At 38.2% G+C, this 12,446-nt stretch overlaps 1 long non-coding RNA gene across 1 annotated transcript; it reads right to left on the bottom strand.

Moving 5' to 3' along the window:
• Positions 1-4,603: 4,603 nt before the first annotated feature.
• LOC138828990 (uncharacterized) lies at positions 4,604-11,325 on the bottom strand. Its single transcript, XR_011372457.1, has 3 exons — positions 11,054-11,325; positions 7,335-7,445; positions 4,604-4,726 (listed from the first exon to the last, which is right to left on the bottom strand). It is a non-coding gene; the product is annotated as an uncharacterized lncRNA (long non-coding RNA).
• Positions 11,326-12,446: the final 1,121 nt, after the last annotated feature.

Here is a 12,446-nt window from a genome sequence, read left to right as displayed (position 1 = left end):
AGAAACAACTGCCCAATAAATAAGTGGGCTAAAGACTTAAAGAGAAACTTCTCTGAAGAAGAAAGAAGGATGGCCAATAGACACATTTAGAAATGCTCAACATCCTTAGCCATAAAAGAAATGCAAATCAAAGCAACATTGAGATACCACCTCACTCCAGTTAGAATGGCAAAAATCAAGAACTCTAACAACAGCAGATGCTGGAGGGGATATGAACAGAAGGGAACCTTACTTCACTGTTGGTGGGAATGTAAACTTGCTCAACCACTTTGGAAAGAAGTATGGAGGTTCCTCAAAAGACTTCACATAGAGCTCCCCTATGACCCAGCAATCCCACTTTTGGGCATTTACCCAAATGTTGACAAACAAGACCACACTAAAGCTAACAGCACAACTATGTATATTGCAGCATTTTTTACCATAGCTAAGATATGGAACCAACCCAGATGCCCTTCAGTAGATGAATGGATCAAGAAAATGTGGTATATATACACAATGGAATTCTATGCCTCCATCAGAAAGAATGACATTGCCCCATTTGTTAGGAAATGGAAAAACTTGGAAAAAATTATAGTAAGTGAAGTAAGCCAGGAACAAAGTAACACAGGTCCCATGGTTTCCCTTATTTGCAATATCTAGTATATGTATGAGTCAAGCGGAAAAATTCAGATAATGTGATGTTAGGAAAATGAATCCTTAGATAGGTATTTTAATGTTTTTTTTTGTTTCATGCATGTGTTTCTAATGCATTTATAAGATTATTTCTTTGTTGCTTTGTATGTCCCTCCCCCACAGTATAACCCCCACTTTCAATATATTTGATGTCAGTGTAACTTGTGGAGGAGATGGGGAAAAACAAGTCGTTTAAGGATTCAGGTGGACCTGTTGCAACAATGAGAAGTACAAATTGTCATGTCAAAAATGAGCTTTACAATGTCGGTGGGGGTGGAGGGATGGGAGGAAGGATTGGGTGGGAGGTGAGTGGGAGGCTGGGAAGGGAGGTAAAGGGTAAACAAAGGAGGAGGCTGCAATGCTTGGTAAGAAATGTATGCATTATCTTGCCCATGTAATTGTAACCCCTTTGTACAGTATGTTCACAAATAAAATAAAAATTAAAAAAAAACATGGGTACTCCACCACTTTTTGGTTCAATCACTTCTAACCTCAAAGATATACTTTGCTAACAAAATGCTTAGAAGAAACCGAAGAATACTTCACTTTTATCTTCTCTCTTAAGAATCTCTTTAGATACCATATCAGGACCAGTGAAGTTATTCTTTCAAAAATTATTTCAATAGATTATCTTTCTCTTGGTCTTGCATTTGCTCAGAAGGATGTATGGAAAAGAATAGAGTTAAATCATCCATACCTTTTATGACAGTGTCTGTTACAAAATGACAATGCTCCTATGTCCTATGCCTCTGTCCTTCTCTTAGCTCTTGCGTGATTTCCAACTAATCACAGATTCTTGGCTTCAAGTCTAGTGAAGGTGAACCACTATAAGTCCTTCCCCACTGCTACCTCTTCATGGTTTCTCTTTTAAAACTCTTTTATTTGGATGTGGAATTTATTTTCATGTCTTCATTCAATCCATTCTAAATTGTAGTGAGCTAAATAGGCTCTGTAAAATCACTTTAGGTAGCAAAAATATTAAGACAATATATCAAAAAGTTTGGCCACCCTCCACTGCTGAAGCCAATATGCTTAGCTAGGGCTTCTAAGAACACGTTTTCTTGACTTTTCAATTTGCTCAATTCTTTTCTGATCCCAAAACTTTTGGGCTTATATAATAAGAGAAGTCTTCACTATCTCGTTAATAAGGATATTATATTTTTGAGCTACTAAGAAATGTGAAATCATTGGTTTCAAGTATCCAATCAGGTTTTTTTCTGTAGTTCAGTGCTTCACATGCAAAGACATTGTAGAACGTATTACAAACATTTTTGAGTGCACTTTTTCCCTAAATATTTTGACCCAAATTATCTTTTTCAGAGAATTACTGTTTGGTAATTAAAGTCAATACACAAATTTTGATTTTTTTTTAAGAACGTTGAATTTAAATTCCACTACAACCTTGTTTCACACAGTGAGTAGATTTCCTGGGTAAGGACAATTCTCAAGGGAACCTACAGGACTTATACCAAGGGTTCTGAGGTTTGTTTGTTTAGTATGAACATGAGCCATCTTCACCCTCTTTGCTCCCTCTCAGTTAAGTCTCCATTGATTATTTTGCATGAAAGCCTATTTTCCCAAGAAATTTTAAATTTTCCTAATAGGCTAAGTTGTTAAAAAGTTTGAACAAATTAAAATTTACCTGTCAGTTTTGGGGGGTGTGCAGTCGTGGGGCCTGAACTCTGGGCCTGGGCGCTTTAGCTCAGCTCTTCAGCTCAAGGCTAGCGCTCTACCACCTGATCCACAGCACCACTTCCGGCTTTTTTTTTCTTTTTGCTTATGTGGTGCTGAGGAATTGAACCCAGGGCCTCAGGCATGCAAGGCAAGCGCTCTTACCACTGAGCCACCTTCCCAGCCAAACCTGTCATAATTTTAAAACTCTTTTGAAATTCCTTTATTAGAACCACAAGTTCATCAATCCTAACTCCACCTTTAATATCAAAAACAGTTAACATGTTGTTTTCATGATATAGTGTCCATGAAACTACTATTTTCCAGTGGCTTTGTTATGCATATATATAGCCTTATAATCTGATGATAAGCAAAATGAACTCCAAGATATGGAAACAGAGAGTATTATTTGCGATTGTTGTTTTTAATGTACTATGTGATTTCCATTTTCTTTTGGGGTTTTCCCCTATGCTTTTTTCCCTGCTGTATTTGATTTTGGTAGCCTGTGTATTGTGTATATATTTACCTTAATTAAGGAAGGGACGAGGAACAACAAAATGGTGAGACAAAGGACAAAGGCAAACCAATGCAATAGCAATACTCACAAGACAATATGTTGGAAATGTACATTACAACTTGTGAGGGGTACTGGGGTCAAGGAAAACTGTGAAGAAAATGAGGGAAGGGGTAACAAGTTTGAAAAGTTATGTATTCACTACCTTAAAGTTACTGTAACCACACTGTACATCACTTTGACAATAAAATTAAATTTAAAAAATAAGCTGCATGAAATAAAATTTCACTGTATTGGTAAAGTACATAGTACTCTTTATGTAGTAACTTTTTAAAATTCCATACTTTTGGTGTCTAATTTGAATTAATTACCCCTTTTTAATCAGAGGACCATCAACTTGAATGCTATCCAACTAGACAATATTTTCACAATATACTTACCAATATTTTGAAAAAAGAATAAATATCGTACTTTCTCATACTAAAAGTGAAAACAGTTTAATTCTATGGAAACAAATAACTTGTAAAAGTAAATAAGTTGTTAAGAAGACAGAATATATGTGTTCGTCAACATTCCAATGACTAGTAATTACTCATTTTCAAATTCTGAAGATTCCATACCTGAGAGATTCAAAACAATACCGGCTTGCATGTTATGTAATTTTACAATAGATGCATTTTCCAATGGGTTGTTACAGATTGAGAGACAACAGAAAAATAACCATGTTCTGGTAGAGGATAAAACTATGTAGCATCGGTAATAATTAATTCTTCAAGAGTAAGCAATTGTTTATCACAATAAGCTATTATTTTTATGACCACCAATACCAATATTTATGATATAGGGTCATCCTAGCCCAAAATTCTCCAACTTTTAGGGTGCATCTCAAACTTCCCTTAATTCATATGATAAATAGCTTATCTCTATTGTGAAAAAATACAACTCTGCTAATGTGATGCGATTCATGTTCTGGTAAGAACACCACAATAAAGTGGGTTGCATCATTTTCCCCCCACTGGTATTTTTGAGATCAGAACATTTGCAAATATTACTTATATTTATAATTTTTAGCTATCATATAAATTCTGGATGCTAAGATTGGAAGATTACAGTTGAAAGCCCACCCAGGCAAGAATATTCCCTAGATTCTTATCTCCAATAAACTTCTCAGCAAAAGCCAGATGAAAGTGGCACTGAGGTTGAAGTGGTAGGGCATGAGCCTTGAGCATAAACAGGCTCAGAGACAGTGTCCAGGCCCAGAGTAAAAGCCCTAGGACAAACCAATAAAACAAAAACAAAAATAAAATCAAACCCCAAATGTAACATTTTTCGCACTGTATACAGTAGCAAATAATTAAGGAAATTGCTTCCTGTGTTACATACAGGTAGAAGAAAGAAGATGTCACACGATTATACTCTTCATACCATGTTATACCAAAGACTCCAAAAATTTCTCTTATTCTAAATTCATAAATTAATGTCATCAATTTGTTGGCAACTCTGTCTACAACATTCACATTATCATTTCATACATGAACTGTTGGAATTATCTATTAACTAAGTTTTTGAAAGAATATTCTAGGCACATAGAATGCAAAATCATTTGTGAATGTCAATTAAACCCTCTAATTAAAAACAATTTTGTAGAATCCTATAGAATATAAAATTACAAACAAAACCAAAATATTTTAAATCTAAATTCTAATTTAGCAAGATCTTCAAAATCCTTCATTAGAGGAACTTTGCTATTTTTCCAAGCTTAAGCTTGTGTAATTCTTCATCATTTCTTTGGGTTACAACAGAATGATGATAACTTATTTTTTCAAATTTTGGATGGGAATCATGAGTCATTTTGCATCTAGGAGTGTTCTGTAATGAAGAGAGAATTTAAAACACAAGTGAGGATTAAGTATGAGTTGCATTTCAACAGGAAATTTGACTTCTCAAAACATAATGACAATCATGTTGAGCGAGGTAAGCCAAGAACGAAGAGACAAACAGTACATGGTCTCCCTGATAAGTGGATGATGAATCCAAAATGTTAGGTGATATGACAAAACTAACAGGACTTAAGAAACAAAGAACTCCCACTCATCTGGTTGAACCACTACTAAATATCCCCATGCTGCTGATCACATATATGGTATATAACATATGAGCACCGTTATATATTACAGACTGTGATAGACAATTTGCTCCAGGAAAGTTAGAATGAACTTGTGACTTTAAATGAGCATCATTATTCCACAATACTGTGAATTTCCGGAAATTAAGTAATCACTTAATCACGATCAAAAAAAAAAAAAAAAAAAGAACCTTGGGGAAGGGAGGGAGGGAGGGGATGGTAGGGGGAAGTATTAAATTAATAAAAAAAAAAAAAAAAACATAATGACAAAATTAGCCCAAATGTCCAACTGTGTATTCCTTTCTTGTTTATTTTGTTTTATTAAGTTAAAATTATACACTTTGGTCCAGGGAAGGTATCAATATGTAATTCCATTCTCTAATCTCCTGTCTTAATCTCAGTGCTAGAATTCTAAGCTTGTATCACATTGCCCTGCCATAGTTTCTTGGTTTATTTAATCTAGATATAGACTACCAATTCTGAACTTCTCCAGTGATATTATACACCAGAGTGACTGCTTAAACTTTATCTACTATTTTCAAAGATGTTCTAACATTTGATACAGGATATGAACATTTTCAAATGCACCTGCCAGATCTCTGATTCATTCCTCCATGGACCTGATCCCTTTAATAATGATTATTGATTCTTACTATCTCTGATCCCTACCAATGTAATATTCTCAAACTTATTTGAAGGAAGTTCATTTGAGGACTTTCAAATATTAAAAATTATCACTTGATTCTAGTCTTGTTCAGGACATATATTTATTGTTTTGTAACTTTTCTACACATTCTGAGAGTTGTTTCATTTGTGTATTTGTGTGTGCATATATAAGTGCCTCTGGGTGTATGTGTATGTCTGTATGTATATATGCAAAAGCCTCAAGCTTTTATTAAGCAATCTTGCTCATGACTGATATTCCATCAATTGAGCCATTCTTCCAATCCAGATTTTGACTGCTTAATTTTATATACTGTTGCAAAGAATGTTCTGCCCAGGCTGGATGCCAATAGAACTTCCCAGACTCCTTTACATTCTTAGGTTTTATTTCTCCAGGAGTATCAACTTTTAAACGACAAACATTTTTGTGAGAGTAATGTCTAAGCTGTAGCCCATATTTTTAACTCAAGAATTCTTTTTTTTTGTTTTGGTGGGGTGTCTGGTCATGGTGCCTGAACTCTGGTCCTGGGCTCTGTCCCTCAGCAATTCAGCTCACGGCTAGCCCTCTACCACTTGAGTCACAGCGCCAATTTTGGCTTTTTTCTTTTTTGCTTAAGTGGTACTGAGGAATCGAACCAAGGGCCTCATGCATGCGAGGCAAGCTCTGTACCTCTGAGACACCTGTCAGCCCTAACTAAAGAATTCTTATAAAGATAGATGAACAGACACATTACACATCTTGAGTGTACACTGTTAGGAATGTGATCGTAAGCTGGGTTATGGAGGGATATGAGGATTGAGGTTCAAAACCAGCCCCGGTAGGAAAGTCCCAGAGACTCTTTTCTCAAATTAACTAAAAGAAAACTGGAATTGGCACTGTGGATCAAGTGGTAGAGCATTAGCTTGAGCTGAATAGCAGAGAGACTGCTCGCAGGCCCAGAGTTCAAGTCCCAAGATCACCGCCAACAAATATATATATATGTGTGTGTGTGTGTGTGTGTGTGTGTGTGTGTGTGTGTGTGTGTGTGTGTGTGTGTGTGTGTGTGTGTGTGTGTGTGTGTGTGTGTGTGTGTGTGTGTGTTTGTGTCTGTGTGTCTGTGTGTGTGTGTGTAAAGAAAAAAAAAAGAAATGAGATCTTAGACACCAGTTTATTGCTAGCATAATCCCTGCTCTCACAAGATGGACATTTTTCCAATTAAATCCATGCTTTTATATCTGACTTTCATTGAAAACAGAATTATTCTTCCATTGTACTTTCTACAAAGTTGCATGATTAGCAAGCATGATTTAGAATGGGAGTGGCCTCATACTTCATGTTCCACATAGGGTTCTTGCTTTCTGTATATCACTCTCATAAATCTACATACTGGACTTGGCTTTATTGTTTCAATGTTGCTTATTTGTAGTCTTCTATACTGTATGTAACCCTTATACTTAAACACAGAACTTCTCTTTCTCCTATTATTGCTATTGTTTCCTTACTGTTAGCTCATGCACACTTGGGAAATAATGAACAGCACGTACAGTCACAAAAAGAATGTTCTGAAAACATTCTTCCTATTTAAAATTCGCCTTAACTTACAGAGAACTTACAAAGTTTGAACTCAATGTACTCATGTATAATATATTTATAAGCAATATAAATTTCATATTTTCTCTTTACTAAATTTTCTCTGAAATACGTATTACCTCAGGTCCATAGGTGTTCTAGTCTTCTAGCAGTGAAGCCAGAAAACATTCACTATAGCTCAAGCAGCACCATCGATTGTTACTGGAAGTAACTGTTACTGGATGTGGAAACTGACCCCAGGAGAGGAATGGAACATAGAGGAAAAACAAAGTTCAAGTTACCTTGTGCTTTCCTTTTTACTGTACAAGAAAGTTATCCCAAGGCTTGAAGGAAACTCTGTCCCTGGCTTTTGAGTGTGTTCTTTACTCATATAATTTTTTTTGTAAACTTCTAGTTCATAGTGTTACAAAAAGAAATAATGTACCATTTGAAGGCCAGTATAAAACAAAAGGAAATAACATTGTTTTAAAAGTGTTCTCCTGCAAAGTAACAAAGACATAGAGGTTTTAAAGTATCTTATAGATGGCTATTTCAATCCTGAGATGATTCTCTTGATGCAGGAGTCAGTTATCAATTCCTTTGGTCTGGTTCTGAGTTCTGCAGAGCAACAAGGATTCCAAAAAAGCAGGATCCAGTCAATATGATCAGCAAAAGAAGACTCTACTCTGACCAGTTCACCTTTAAGGAGGGCCCCAAAGAAAAATCTGGGATTTTTATTTGCTTGTTTGTTTAGTTTGTGCTAGTCCTGGGGCTTGAACCCAGAGGCTGGATCCTGTCCCTGAACAGTTGTCTTTCCTGCCCACCTACCCCAAAAGCTAGTAATCTACTGTTTGAGCCAAAACTCCACTTCTGGTTTTTTGGTGTTCAATTTGCGATAAGAGTTTGACATACTCTCCTGCCTGGTTTGGCTTTGAATTAAGATAGTAAGAAAGCTAAGTGACATCAACTGTATAGACTTCTCTTTTGAAACAAAAAATATTAGACGAAGTTTATTGTAAAGCTAGTATTTGACAATTTTTAAAGGAAGACAATATGTCTAGCAAAGAAGCCATAACTTAAATAACTCAGCAAAAGTAGGTGCACTGAATCATTTTGAAATTATTTTTTCTGCTTGGGAAGTTTATTGATCTTGTCCTTCCTTTTGGGGAAACTTAAGGTAATATTTGCACTTTTTGTTGGTTGTGGGGCTTGAACTCTGATCCTGGGCGCACTCCCACAGCTCTTCAGCTCAAATTGAGTGCTCTACCGCTTAAGCTACAGCACCACTTCTGGGTTTCAGGTGGTTAATTGAAGATAAGTGTCTCATGGACATTCCTGACCAGGCTGGCTTTGAACCACAATTCTCTGGTTTCCTGAATAGCTAGGATTCCAGGCGTGATCCACCAGCACCCAGCTCATATTTGCATTTATGTGCACTGAATGATACTATGTAGACAAATAATGGAAATTTGAATCAAATGATGGCATTGCAGCTTTTCAGAAAATTTGAGGTAACAATAAATATGTCCTCCTTTTCCATGTTGTTTCATTAATGACTCATGAGCTATGGGACCCTTAGTTAGCATTCTCTGCCGTCTGTGTAGGTGTATTTAGTATCAGGAAATGTTCATAGAGAAATATAGAAAGACTGAGATTTTTAGAAAGCAAAGAAGTTAAGGTAAGAAAAAACAGCACAGAAGGAGATACATGTATTACACAGAGATTAAGAAGTAGCCTAAGAGATTTAGAATGCTAAAGGTAATGCGGAATAAGACTAGTTGATAACTATTTGTTCAATAACCAAAAATGGTTCTCTATAAACGTTTCTGGTATACGTTAGTAACTATCATTTATTCATTACTTCTGTAGTTATTCCTTCTCTTCTGTCACAACTGTTAATTTGCCTCTGCCGTTGTGGTGCCATGAATAACCAAAAAGATTTCCAAATCTCACTTAGACTACCCTTCTCATTGTGATTAGCAGAGACCATTCAAAAACCTGGAATCTTTGAATTTCCAGAATTAATCTTCACCTGACATCTAAGCACATTCAAGACATTAATTGCTCTGACCTAATGAACAAAACTTTTTTTCAACACAATATCCTAATATAAGAAAAAGTACATGAATTATGGACTATTGTCAGGTGTCAGTATGGCAGGAGCAATTACATATTCCAAGTAGGGGTTCTTTATTTTGCATTTACTAATTAAATGTTTTTTGCTTTGGGTTTTTTTTTCCTTTTTTGCTCAAGGCAATCACTGTACCACTTGAGGCACAGCACCATTTCCAGTGTTTTTCTGTTTATGTGGTACTGAGGAATTGAATTCAGGGTTTCATGCATGCTAGGCAATCATCATATCATGAAGCCACATTCCCAGATCCCTAAATGACTTTCTTAAGTTAACATTACATTTTCATTCTGTAACTATGTACCATAATATTGGCCAGGTGCTAGAAAATAATGTAGAAAAGAATACAATATAAAAAATCCAGTAAGGCTAGGTGGAAAATGAATAACCCTGACAGTCTTGCAAGGGCTCAGAGGGTTGATCTCATGGAGATGTATCAACATGCTGAACGAGACAGCTCCCTACCCACAGCCCAACTCCAGAATGAGTGGGCCATCTTGGGTTCCAGCTACCTGGGGACATTGGCCCACCTCCTACAGCACCCATTCTACCCGTTCCTGAGAGCTACAGTGAGAGAGAGAAAAGAGAGAGAGAGAGAGAGGAGAGAGAGAGAGAGAGAGAGAGAGAGAGAGAGAGAGAGAGAGAGAGAGAGAGAGAGAGAGAGAGAGAGAGAGAGAGGAAGAGAGGGAGGGAGGGAGAGTTGGTGATAGGGAGAGAGGGAGAGAGGGAGAGAGGGAAAGAGAGAGAGAGAAAATCAGAATTACACTTAAATCAGGTGCCAGTGGCATAAAACTCTAATCCTAACTACACTGGAGGCTGAGATTTGAGGATCATGGTTCATAGACAGCCCTGGAGGAACGTGTTTGAGAATCTTATCTCCAAAGAACCACCAGAAAACTGGAAGTGACACTGTGGGATCAAGTGATAAAGCGCAAGCCTTGAGCTGAGGAGCTCGGGAACAATGCCCAATCCTAGAGTTCAAGAACCACGATTGAAAGAAGTGGACTTCCCACCACAAGAACTGGACTGAATAGCACCCATTGTCCTAGGGAGCATGGTAGAGAAGTCAGGCCGAGCTTCCTGTGAACTTGAGGTCATAAGTAGGTCATCTGGCTTCTCTTTGCCTCAGATTCCCCAGCTGCAAAACTGAACAAAGTGAAGGATCCCCTTCCTCATTGGGATAGGGTAGTAATGAAAGAGAGCCATGTTTCGGTTCATAATCCCACACCTGTTGCATGATTAATAACAGGCCCCACCTGAGCCCTTTCTGGTATCTTCCTGTCATATGCTCACAGAATTGCTAAAACCTTATCTGAAGGCCATTCCCTCTCTTTTCCAGAGATCGCTCTGTATAAATCCCTTGTTTCCTCACAACTGTCCTGTGAGGAGACTGAGGTCCAATGGTTGAGGCCCTACAAAGAGCTTCACGTGTGGTCAAGAATCCTCTGCTATGGACTGAGTTTAGGATAATCCATGTTAACCGATGACTGAGCATGACACCACATGTCTACCATCCCAATTACAGAGGACCAGGCCTGGTGGAACATACCTTTCACAGGAGGACCATGATCCAGCCCAGCCTGAGCATATTTGTAGTTTCTATCTCAGAAATCCTCAAGACAGAAAGGTGGCTCATCAGCGCCATGGAGAGGAAACAAGCAGGGGGGACATGGTGCCCCCAGAGGGGTGTTTGACCCAGGGTATGTTGTTGTTGGGACAGAAACTCACCTGTGCTGCTGGGAGAAGCTGTTGGCAGCTGCTCCAATTGGGGCAGCAGCGATGGCGCCAGCATTGTGGACACATGGGCCCAGAGCAGAAGACTAGGGGCAGGGACCCGGTCTGGGATTTAGGCCGGCTGGCAGCTAGACATTGATTGAGGTTTGAAACCTGGCACTGCGTGAAGGGAGGGGAGGGGCCAGGTGGGGTGCGAGCATCAATTTTCTACTAAACTCCAAAGTCACCTCGAGTCTATTCCTCAGGACTCAGCCCCTTCTACCTTCCTGAACTGCTGGTAGTGGTGTAAACTAACAGAGGGAATCCCAGTGCTACCTGGCAGCATGGAATGTGGGCATGGCCACCATTCTTGTATCCCATTGGTCAGAAAGAAGCATGAAAGAATGGGGGTGTGGCCAGAATCCTGTGAAGCAAACAGCATGGGCGGAGTCAAGATGACAGTGGTTCTCCCAGCCTTTTTCCCAGGAAATTCTGTCCAATTCAGTTGGAGAGAAGAGGGTGACCTGCTTTAACTGGATGGCTACACAGATTGCTGTATAGTTCTGTTTGTTGCCAGTCCCAGACTTTGAACTTAGGATCTGGGCACAGTTCATGAGCTGCTTTTGCTCAAGGCTGGTCCTCTACACTAGAGCCACAAGATTTCTGGCTTTGTTGGCACTGAAGTTGGACAGGGGTCTCAAGGATTTTCCTGCTTAAGGTGACTTTGACCATGATCCTCTATTCACAGCCTTGTAAGTATCAAGAAGGACTGCTGAGATCCACTGGTGCCTGCCTAATCATTGGCCTTGTTGATGTTCTTGGACAGACTGGTGAGTTCCCGATCCTCGGGTTGAAGTGGTGGGAGCTGGAGCCCACAATTCAAATCCTGGTCGTGCCACCTCCAAATTGTAGGAGATCCTAAGAAACTTGTTCCTATCCATATGATTACCAATGTAATGTGATGTAAGTCATGATTGAATGAACAGTTCTTGAATGATTCTAGGATAAAATTATACACACTTATATTACACGACACTGATTGATTTTAGTTAATATTTTATTAAGCATTTAAGCAATCACATTCATCAAATGGAGGCATAATGAAATACCTAAGAATTGGGCCTCAAATACTATAAAGGTGAGTTTTTTCTACCAGGACTGGGATTGGAACTCATAGTCTGGGTACCTCTGTTGCACTGTGTGGGAAGGGGAAACTTGCTTCCTTAAAGTCAAAAAATTCAAGTTTGTTCCTTAGGCTTGAAAACGATCACCAGCACTAGAAAACACCCTATTCATGTACAATTTACATATATGTTTTATATTCTTATACATATGTTGACACCGTATTGCATTCAGAGTAGTTATTTTATTTTTTGTTTTATTCATGTATTGACCATTTATTGTATTG

Source organism: Dipodomys merriami, unplaced genomic scaffold (genome assembly GCF_024711535.1).
Source record: "Dipodomys merriami isolate MVZ:Mamm:240054 unplaced genomic scaffold, mDipMer1.0.p SCAF_1699, whole genome shotgun sequence".
NCBI classification, from domain to species: Eukaryota; Metazoa; Chordata; class Mammalia; order Rodentia; family Heteromyidae; genus Dipodomys; species Dipodomys merriami.
This window is presented reverse-complemented; position numbering and strand designations above follow the sequence as displayed.